We start from the raw sequence: 12,006 nt of genomic DNA, 5'->3' as shown, positions 1-12,006 counted from the left end.
TCATACTCATTCTACAATAATGGTCTTATACAGTATTTGTCCTTATGAGACTGAGTTAGTTCACTCAACATAATACTCTCCAGTCCCTCCCAAGTTAGGTAGTAATTTTCAAATCATTGTTCCTGCGTGCTGTGTAGTATCCCATCATGTGATGAACAAAAGTTTCTTTGTATGTAAGTTGAGGACAATACTAGGAAAATGTATGGCTTTGGCATCTGTTATGGATTGAATTGTGCATCCCCCCCAAATATAGGTCAATTTAGTTCTGCCATGATTCTCAAAATTGTGTAGTTATTCTCCATTTTGTCTGATGCAGTTGTCTTCTGTTCAGTGATTTTGTGTTATTATTCTGTGTGTGTGTGTGTGTGTGTGTGTGTAATTAAGGGTGCAGCCAGTGTACTCCTTGGAGGCAAGTGTGTGAGTATAAACAACTGCTCTGAACCTTGTCCTATCCTGAGCCAACCTCACCAGCTGAGCCACACCTGACCCCACCGCCACAATCACTGTGCCAATCCACCTCATCGAAGGTCTTCCTGCCTTGCTCTGACCTTCTGCCGTTCCAACCATGACGTCCTTCTCCAAGGACTCGCCTTTCCTGACAACATGCCCAAAGTATATGAGATCGAGTGTCACCATCCTTTGCTTCCAAGGAGCACTTTGGGTGTGTTTAGACATTGTAATAAGTTGACTGCATATACGAATGGTAATTAATGCCTCTGAACAATTGTCTGATAAAACAAATGAGATGTGTAAACTTTCACTCAAATAAAACAGATGTTTAAAATTACTTTGTATAAGGATGGCGTAGGATAGGGCAAGTTTCAGACCCATTGTTGACAGTGTTGCTGTGAGTCTATTCTACTTGATGGTACCCAATAACAACATTTTCACATTTTATGTACTGACAAAAAATGAACTTCTTCCCCACCAACCAATTTCTGCAGCTCTGCAACTGCATCCCTGCCCATCCTCACCCTTCTGCCCCCAACTCTCACCTCCTCATACCCCCAATATGTTTTTCCCAATAAAAAAAAACAAAAAAAACCCCGAACTTCATGGAGCCCAAGACTGTGTCCTTTCCTTAGGGGGATTTATCATCTTGAAAGCCTAAGGATTAACCACACACACAGAGCATTAGAGAACTAGTCAGTTTATAATGAAGCACCAGGTAGTGAGACCCTCTGAGAACCAGGAAGGGACTAAGGAATCATTCGCCTGGGGCCACCCGGAGTCTTTCACATTACCTGGTATGTGATGTACAAGTTTCACGTGAGCAAATTAAGGAATGAATTAATGAATAATGAATTAACGGCTAAATGAATGCTAGCTAAGTACAAACTAGTTCAGATCTGAAAATAGCATGAGATGGCTGCCAAATTGGAAATATCACCCACCATCATTTCAGCTACTAACTCTGAGTTGGTGAGAGCTGAAGGCTCGTCCAGCCTTTACCTCTTTCATGAGTTATGCTGTTGTTGTTAAGCCCCATCAAGTCGTAGACAACTCATAGCGACCCTATGAACGAAAGACCTGAGCACTGTTCATAGAGTTTCCAGAGACAAGCTATTTCTGAAGTGGATGCCACTCCTGCTTCCAAGCTTGTTTTAATCTGGGAGCTCCAGAAAACACTGTCCACCATGGGTAACCATTCTCGCATTTGACACCCCAGTGTCACAGTGTTTAGCATCATAGTGACCACAAGTTACCTCTGTACAGCAAATGGACAGACTAGTACTATACCACTTAGAAGAATGTTTGACCAAAACCAATTAAAACCAGGCCTGAGGGCCACAGATCAAAATCACCCACCTTGGGCTTGGTAGCATCACTTTCTGTCCACTAGGCCAACAGAGCTCTATGTTGTCATTGTTATTGTTGTTAAGTGCCATAGGCAACCATATACAATAGTTCTGGCTGTGTAGTAATAAGAAACTGCAGTGCAATTCCTGAGGCACGCTGTTCGAGGCCACCAGTTGCTCGAAGGGAAAGGGACGGACAATCTCCTCCTGTGCTATGTACTGTCTCTGGAAACCTACTGGAGGGTCAGCTGTGGGTCACTTCCGACTCAATGATGAACAACAACAGTATATACAATATCAGAGGCAGTGCTGACACCTGAATGTTGCAAACATGACCAAAATGGAACTTATTTATTTCCCTACCACCATGCCCCCATTTCTCCTGTTAATGTTGCCCCCAAGAAGTGTCTTAGACGTCATCTCAGACTTTGTCCTCAATTGATTGCTAAATTGTGTTATTTGTATTTCCTTGGTAACTTTGGAATTGGATTTTTTTTTTAACCTTTCTAGATTCTAGATTCTTTCCCTCAACCACTCTTCCTTACCCTATATCTTCCTTGTCATTATCAAGCTGGTTTTTCAAAATAGAAATCTGACACTCTCTCTTCCTTCAGATTATATAACAGCTCTTCACTGCAGTTGGATAAAATCCATACTCCTGTTTAGTCTGTCTTGCGATATATTCCACTGTCCAATCCTGCCCACTTCCATTGCCTCTCTTCGAGGCTAGATGCCCCTGAAGGTCAGGATTTTATTCACCTCATCTCCATCTATCTAATGCTTAACACAGTTCCTAAACAAATGAGTGAGGATGAGGGACTTACCACCAGATTCAAAGATTGGGCTGGATGTGTTAAAGGAGATCAATTATGAAAATCGGTGGACTACGATACACAGTGTGCCTGACTCAAGTTTCAATCACTGCATAAGCATGTTGGACAGTGGATAAAGAAAACTGAAGAACTGATGCCTTTAAATTAATGGTGGTTGCTAAGAATATTGGATGTCCCATGGGCAGCTAAGAGAACATACACATCGGTCTTGGGCCAAATGTGTCCGGAGTGCTTCATAGAAGCAAGAATGGCACCACAACAAGATAAAGGTAAACAACCCATTGCAAAATGGGCACAGGATATAAGCAGATACTTCACCAAAGAAGACATTCAGATGGCAAACAAACACGAAGAAATGTTCAAAATCCCAAGCTCTAAGAGAGATGCAAGTCAAAACACTGTTGGTGGGAGTGTAAGATGGTGCAACCACTATGGAAGGCAGTATGGTGTTTCCTCAAAAAGTTGGAAATAGAAATACCATTTTACCTAGCAATTCCACTACTGGGAATATACCCTAAAGAAACCACAACTACCACCCCAAGCAGATATATGTATGCCAATGTTTATTGTTGCTTTGTTCACAATAGCAAATAATTGGAAATAACCTTTGGCAGCAAACAAGTGGATAGAGAAGCTGTGGTATATTCACACAATGAAATATTATGCAGCACTGAAAAACAAAGAACTCATAAAATATTATACAAAACGGGCTCTCTGGTGGATGCTGCTGTGTCAGCACACGGGGGCCCGAGTTCAAACTCGAAATAAACTTTGTTAATTTGGCTAATTGGGAAAAAAAATTATACAAAATGGGTGACCCTGGAGAACATTATGCTGAGTGAAATATCTCAGTCACAAAAAGACAAATACTGCGTAATGCCACTGTTATAGAACAGGACTGATAAGGAGATTGCAGGGAAACTAAGAAAAGAGAGGATAAATAATGAAAATAGCATTGAAATAAATGAGGGAGAGAACTATATAAAAGGACTATATAATTAGGTATTATTGGCATGACAAGAGTCCAGAATAGGAGTTGTAAGATGGTCGTGGGTGGGGGACTATATAACAATGAAAGAATTTTATTTCCCAAAGAAAAGAGCGAACTGCAGGGGTAGAGGGACAGGAGGAAAATGTGCAACAATAGATGAATGGAAATCCAAGTTCTTTGTAAACTTTCATTAAAATCTAAAAAAAAAAAAAAAGAAAGAAGACAAAATTACAAAAACAAACAAGAAAGAAGCAAGGATGGGAGACTTCATCTCACATACTTTGGGCATGTTATCAGGTGGGGTTGGTGTCTGGGAAAGGCCGTCATGCTTGGAAAGGTGGAGGGTCAATGGAGGAGAAGACCCTCAATGAGATAGATTGATACGGTGACTGCAGCAATAGGCACATGGAGATTGTAGGGATGGAGACGGAGGGGGCAGGGTGTTGTTCTGTATGTAATACTTGGGGCCCGTGTGAATTGGAGTCAGCTGTAGGGCACCAAGTAACAACAACATCCAACTGAAAATCCTAGTTACACTCCACTGCTAAACAAAGGTTGGAAGTTCAAACTCATCCAGAAACACATGGAGAGCAAGGCTTGGTGATCTACTTTAGTTAAGATTAAAGTCAAGTGCTCGCTTCGGTAGCACATATACTAAAATTGGAATAATACAGAGAAGATTAGCCTGGCCCCTGCGCAAGGATGACACGTAAATTTGTGAAGCGTTTCATATTTAAAAAAAGGAAAAAGAAGATTAAAATCAAGAAAACTTTTTGTAGCAGTTCTCTTCTGTCACACATGAAATTGCCAACAATCAGATTCAACTCAATGGTGACTAACAGCCACACGTTATTGTTAATAGATATTCTGTCATTATTATTATTTGGATTTCCACGTACTGCCAAATAGTTGGCACATACTTTGTTGTTGTTGTTATGTGCCGTCCAGTTGCCTGGGACCCATAGTGACCCTATGTACAGCAGCTCTAAACCCTGCCCTATCTTAAGCCGGTCTCACTAATTCCAACACACAAACCCCCATTGCCGCAGTTACTGTATCAGTTCTTCTCATCCGGGTCTTTCTCTCCTGCATTGTCTGTCCACTCTTCCAAGCATGATGTCCTTCTCCAAGAACCAGTCTCTCTGGTCATGTGCCCAACGTATGTGAGATGGAGCCTCAAAATCCTAGCCTCCACGGAGAATCTTGTTTTCACCCTCTCCAAGACAGATCTGTTTGTTTTCTTGGTAGTCCATTATATGTTCAAGACTCTTCTCCAGCATCACAACTCAAAAGCATCGATTCTTCTTCTATAATCCCTAGTCATTGTCCAGCTCTCTGATATAAAGCAAGTTGCGAAGACCATGGTCTGGATCAGGCACACCTTAGTCTCTAAACTGACATTGCTGCTCTTTAGGACTCTGGAAAGGTCCCTGACAGCAGATCTTCCCAGTGCAATAAGTGTTTTGATTTTCTGACACCTGGTGTTAAGAGTGTTGCTTGTGGAGCTGAGCAAGCTATAATTGTTAACAACCTTCATCTCTTCTCCAACTGTCATGATGCTGCCAACTGGGCCAGTGGTGAGAATATTTGTCTTCTTAATGTTGAGCTTCAATCCATATTGAAGACTATAGCCCTTGGTACTCAGTAAGTATGTCATTAATTAGCAAGCCAATCAATGAATAGTATTTGTGTGTTTAGTCATGCCAGCGTTTATTTTGGGAAAATGTAATGCCCACTTCATTACACACTGATTTACTTGGGGACAGAGATGAAAATGGCACTAATTCTTTGGGAAGAGAGCACTGTTGTTGGCCAGATCCTGGAGCAGGCAGGCCAGCCCTCAAGCCCATTTCATCCAGCACGTTCCTTGGCACCCACACTGTGGCTCTGCTGTTTGAGATGACATCTGTTTTCCTGAGGTCAGCGGCCACAGCGTCAGATTTCTTAACTGTAACCAGATCGGTCTGCAGAAGCTGCTGTAGCAGGGATATCCCAAGGTGCTCTCACTGAAGGCTATTTTTGGCTAAATATCTCCTCGAGGCTGTACATCCTTCAAAATAAAGGTTCTGGGTTCTAAGAAATCACCGGTATCGCTTCCCTGTCCTGTGAAGTGTTAAACTCCTATTCGTGCACCTAGGCACTGTGGGAACGGGCGGGGTGGCAATCCGGGGTGCTTACACCGAGGTACAGCACTCATGTTTACCAGGTCAGTGGGAATTTGCCTGCGATGTAGTCTGTTATGAAAAGAGATCCGGATGTAACATGATCGCTCCCTTCGGAGAACTTGCAAGTAAATTTAGTTAGTTAAAGCTCCTGCCAGTTAAAGGTCCCGGCCCAGAGAATAAAGAAGGTTCTCTGCAGTTGCCAGTTGACTCTATCTGCTGTTTCTCCTGATGCCTAATTGAGAGAAACTCCGTTTCGCTGCTGGATCCAGTCTCTGGGTTATCTTTTTCCTAGACCTCATCCCCCAAGATTAGATTGTCTAGAGCTTTCAAGGAAACTCAGTGATGTGTGTGGTGTAAACTCATCTTTCGCTCCAAACACAAAGGATAAAGGTTATCAACATATCAAGACTGTGTAAAATATTTTTTTTTCCTTGACAGGAAAGGTGTTAATGGGCCTTATTAGTTAAATGAGAAGATTAAAACTTAATAATAAGCTGGGCTAATCATCCATCATTAAGCTGGGATGTCACTAAATGCCTTCAACTATTATGTGCACACCAAGTGGCATTTCTTGCTTTTCAGTTTAACTAAGCAGAAACTTCAATGAGCAAAGCTGAAATCTTAGAAGGAGAGGGTTTCCTTTTGACACGCTGGGGGCAAAGAATGGAGAGACAGAAAGGAATGAAGCCAATTTATTCATTTTGGTCACCAAGAAACTAGGAGCTTTAGAAAAAGATTTCCTCAGAGACGCTAGGACACAGTTTACAAGTCTCTAAAAAATTTATAAGGCAATTTGATTTTTAATGCTTCTGCAGTCTTAGTGCACAGGCTTTTTACAGCCCAGAGCTGTGTGTTTAAATGCCTGTCAAAATGTCAAAGTGGGCTTCACCCCTCCACATCACCCCTTCTTGCTGATTCCAAAATTATTTCTTTCTTGATTATTTGCAGACTTAAGGTTTTATTTAAGAACAATTTCACATTCCCCTGACTACTCATGGGCAAAGCTGGCTACCTGGCACCTGCTAAGTTGTTGTTGTTGTTGTTAGGTGCCATAGAGCCACAACTCACAGTGACACCCGGAGCAAAAGTTGATTAGAGTTCAGTTCTTGGGAATATTTACAAAGGACTGAGTAGCCTGGTGCTTCAGAACACCAGCTCTGGAACCTGCTCTGCCGAGCTTTGCATTCTAGGACCATTATCTTATTAGCTAAGAGACTTACATGCAAGTTAGTTAATCGCCCATCTTTAAGAAAGAGAATGGCAACAGTACGACTGAGCTAGACACAGAGACTGTTGTCAGGTGCCATGGAAACGCTGTACAACAGAAGCAAACCCTGTCCAATCCCGAGTCAGAGTTTGGCCTGTAGTAAATTTAAAAGAAAAGCAAAAGCAAAAGTAATAAAACCAAAGTAATGTGTATTAGCTACACAAAGAAATAAGTAGCAGTTACAAAACATTATGGCTGTAAAATGCAGTACTAGGCCCTGGGGATACAACAAAGTATACCATAAACGTTCTACCTTTCTTATTGGAATCTCTGGTGGCTTTGTGGTAAGGAATTGTGCTGCTAGCACAAAGGCACGAAGTTCAAATCCACCAGCTGCTCCAAGGAAGAAAGCCAATCTCCTCTCATGTAAATTTACTGCCTCTAAAACCTGGTTGTTTCTGACTTGCCAGTACACAAAACATGCTTATGTAAGCATGAAGTACGTTGATCTTTTGGCGGCCGAAAGAACAAATGGCTGTCTTAGAAAAGGTTCAGCCAGAGTGCTCTTCGGAGGCAAGGATGATGAAGCTTCAGTTCACATATTTTGGGCATGTTGCGGGGAGAGGTGATTCCTTGGAGAGAGAAATCATGCTTGGAAAGGTGGAGGGACAGCAAAGGAGGGGAAGACTCTCAACCAGGTACACTGACATAGTGACTGCTGCCACCGGCTCTAGTGTGTCAGGAAGTGTGAGGACAGCACAGGACAGGACAGGATTCAGATCTGCTTTTCATAGGGTCACTATGAGTCGTACTTGACGGCACCTAGCAGCAATAACAGTAAGTTGAGGTGGTACAATTGTGAGCGAGGGAGAGAGGCAGGCAAGACTTGTTGAGGATGAAAAACAGGAGCTGGGCTCTGAAGCGGAGCCCCTGGATAGCACAATTGGTTAAGTGTTCTGCCTTTAACTGAATTGTTGGCGGTTTGAACCCATCCTTGGGTGCCTTGAAATACCTGCTTCGTAAAGGTCGTGGTCATGAACATGCTCTCTGCATCGTGTAGGGTCTCCAAGCATCATGGACCATTTGGAGACAACTGGTTTAGTTTTCAGTCTTTTGGCCTTGAAGGTGGGACAGGATTCAGACAAGCAGCCAAAGCAGAAGGTTGTCACAATCACATTCAGGAAAGAAAAGCTTTTCTTCTTGTTAACTTCACTGAGCATCTCAGGCGGCTATGAATTCAAGGGTTGCAGCATCGGCTCATTTTTAAAATGGAACATGTTTAGTTCGGTAACTTTAAAAAAATTTTCTACTGGTTTATTTACAATATTCAAATACCTTGTTTTCAAGAACAAATTCTTTCAATTTACCTCATCCTCCCCCCCAACAATTTGTACAATCCCATGATTAATCCACCCTCCCCCTGCACATCCTCATCCCTCTGCTTCCAGCCTTTCCCACCCCTCCTTGGATCCTTATACTCATTCTACAATAATGGTTTTATTCACTATTTGGCCTTGTGGGACTGAGATAGTTCACTCAACGTAATGCTCTCCAGTCCCTCCCAAGTTAGGTAGTAATTTACAAAATCATTGCTCCTGCATGCTGCATAATATTCCATTGTGTAAATGTACCATAATTTCTCAATCCATTCATTTGTGGTTGGACATTTGGGGTGTTTCTATGTTCTTGTGATGGTGGATGATGCTGGTATACAAATCAAAACACTGGTATACAGATCTCTCCGTTTGTGCCTCAGTTCTCATTTTCTAAGGGTACATTTCAAGTAGTGGAAGAGCTGGGTCATATGGAATTTCTATGTTGAGCTTTTTGAGGAAGTGCAAAATTGCCTTCCAGAGTTGTTGCACCATTTAACAGTCCCACCAATAGTGTATAAGAGTTCCTTTCTCACCACATCCTCTCCAACATCTATTACTTGCTGCCCTGTTAAACTTTGCCACTGTTACTGGAGCGAGATGGTGTTTCATTGTGGTTTTGATTTGCATCTCTCTTACTGCCAGTGATTTGGAATGTTTCTTCATGTGTCTGTTTGCTATTTTAATATCTTCCTCTGTGAAAATTCTTACCATGTCTTTTGCCCATTTTGTAATTGAGTTATCAATCTTTTCCTTGTGGAGGCCCAGGAATATTCTGTAAACTTTTGTTATAAGATCTTGTATGAGATGGTATTACGAAATGTTTGTTCCCAGTCTGTAGGTTTTCTTTTCACCCTGTTGGGAAAAGTTTTTGATGCACACATGGATTTAATCTCAGTTCAGTAACTTTAAAAAAAATTGTTGGTGGTTTAAAAAATAGTTTTCTTCCTTATCTAACCTAAATTTGTATGTCAAACACAGAACTGAGATAATGATTTGACAGACAAAATTTAAAAAAAATTATGCACCCATATGAGACTTCTTTTCTTTAAGGATAACATAAATAGACCTGATCCTTGGCCTAAAGATGCAATGAAATGTTTGAGCCATCCAAGTTCACATGTGTAGTTGCTGTAGGTGTTATCAAGTTGACTGACTCAGTAAACCTCCACACAACGCATCATCCTATGCCATCTTCACAAAATCTGCTGTGCTTAAGACTATGTCTGTTGCCCCATGTCAGTCCATCTTGTTAAGGGTCTTCCTCTCTTCTGACCTCTCCAAGCATGGCACTCTTTCCCAGGGACATCCCCCCTCCCGGCAATATGCCCAAAGTATGTGAGATATAGTCTCGCCATCCTTGCCTCCAAGAAGCATTCTGGTCTCACTTCCTCCAAGATAGATGTGTTTGTTCTTTTAGTGAGCGTGGTTTATCCTACACACTTCAGTACCACAAAACCATCACTTCTTCTTTGCTCTCCCTTGTTCATGGTCCAACTTTCACATGTTTATGAAGCAGTTGAAAATACCAGGGCTTGGATCTGGTGTGCCTTAATCTTGAAGCTGGTATCCTTGTTCTTTAGTACTTTAAGGAGGTCTTTAAGTCACTTGGTTTCTTGGCTGCCATTTCCAATGGTATTAATTGTGAATCTAAGTAAAAATAAATCTTTGCCAATGTCAATCTTTTCTCCATATATCATAAAGCTGCTTATTGGTTCAAGTATGAGACATTTTGCTTTCCTTTCATTGAAAACAATTTACTCCAAGACTCATGGTGTACAGGCAAAGTATTAACTGGGCTAAAAGCTATAGTGGCTTAGTGATAGTAAACCGTGCTGCCAGCCCCAGGGAAGACAGTTCAAATCCACCAGCTGCTCTGTGGGAGATAGACGGGCAATCTCCACCAGTGCAAGTTACTGCCTCTGAAAACCAGCCAGAGGGTGAGCTATGAGTTGGTTCTGACTTGACAGAACAGAACAAGAGCTCTTGTAGGACGATATAAAAGGGGCATTTGAACTCACAAGGAGGTCAGGGGAAGCCTTCCTGGCAAAGTTAAGAAGTTACATATATCTGAAGGACAGGGGAGAGCTAGACACAGGGAGGGAGGCAAGAGCAGTCCAGAGGAGGGAACAGCATTTGGCAACAGCTGTGGAATGTTCTAGAAAGTGAAGGGTAGTGAGGGCAAGAGGGAAGATGAATTCATAAAAGAGACTGGAAAGGGGCAGCTGGCGATGAAGGAGGAAACCCAGAGATTGCTGGTCAGGTAGCCATGGGGGAAAGTGTTTCAAAGAGGGGAATTTAGAAAGCAGAGTTGAATGCTGCTGAGAGTGAAGTAATATGAGAACGAAGAATGTCTCCTAGATTTCACTACCCATGGGTCGTTGGGGAGCACGGAGGAATGGGCCCAGGAGCCAGAGTGGAGTAGTGGGAGGGTGAGCTGGCGAGGCAGCGGGGATGTGGGTCCGGGTTTGCCTCTGCTGTGGAACCTGGTGACAGAAGCCTCACTAAATAGGGTTTTCTCCCCTAAGTTAACAGAAAACGCAGCTAGGCTGGTGTAATGACTACATGCTGTCCTCAACATGCTCTGGTGGCCTAGTGGGTAAGGAGCTGTGATGCCAGCCCAAAGGCAAGTAGTTTGAATCCACCAGCTGCTCCACAGGAGAAAGATGGGCAGATTCCTTTCACTTGATTTGCTTCCTCAGAAACCCACCTGAGGATGAACTCTGAGTGGGTTCTGACTCCAGGGACAAGTAGGTTTTATTATCATCGGATCTCAGTCCTTTGGGCTATTACCCTCATCATGTGGCATTTTGCATCACAATGACAAGATGTGGGGGGCTCACTCTCCAGCCTCAGGTCACCGTGTCATCAGTCAGGTAACAAGAAGGAAGGAGCATTGAGAGGAAAGGTCCAAGGTCGGTTTCAGGAAAGCAAAGCCTTTCTGTAAATTCTCAGCTGACTTCAGCTTACATGTTTCCTGGGATCCTTTCCAAAATAAACTACCTGTTCGTAGAAGGGGGCAGGGGGGCGGCGGGATGAGGGAGGAACGTGCTCATAAAATGAAGAAGAGAGATAATGGATTTTTTAAAAAACTCAGAGTAACTTCAATGTGTGCGGAGCTAGATTAATTTAGAGAGAAAAAATACAGAGGGGGAAAAAGACAATTGATAGAGCAGCGATCCTTAGAAGGGAATCAAAATTGGGAAAGGATTAACATTAAACAGAAGCAAGCACAGGCTCTCTGTTGGAGCCACAGGAAGGAGGAAAGGCAGGATTGTATGTTTTATGTTGAGAAAACTGTAACACAGGTGGAAAGGTTAGCAGTTGCCAACAAGGCGGTGGGATGGAATGGCCAGAGATTTGAGAAGCCGGAGTTGGAAATAGCTGTCGTGGCGTATGAACAAGTCATCTGATCTGAGAAACTCAGCAGCTGGTATTACTATGATAGTAACGACAGGAACTGACATATTTCCCAGAAGGAGGAGCGTCTCTCCTGAAGGTGGTTTATTCTCAAGACCCAAACTGACGAATCAGGTGCTTATTGACCAAGACGAATTTTCTCTGCTGTTGAGCCTATTAAAGATTTTCTCTTTAAAAACACTTTAAAACTCTCTCTCTCTCTCTCTCTCTCTCTCTCT

The sequence above is a fragment of the Elephantulus edwardii genome, unplaced genomic scaffold (genome assembly GCF_000299155.1).
Source record: "Elephantulus edwardii isolate Elephantulus edwardi_28Jun2011 unplaced genomic scaffold, EleEdw1.0 scaffold00011, whole genome shotgun sequence".
In the NCBI taxonomy this organism is placed as follows: Eukaryota; Metazoa; Chordata; class Mammalia; order Macroscelidea; family Macroscelididae; genus Elephantulus; species Elephantulus edwardii.
Note: the sequence above shows the minus strand (reverse complement) of the source record.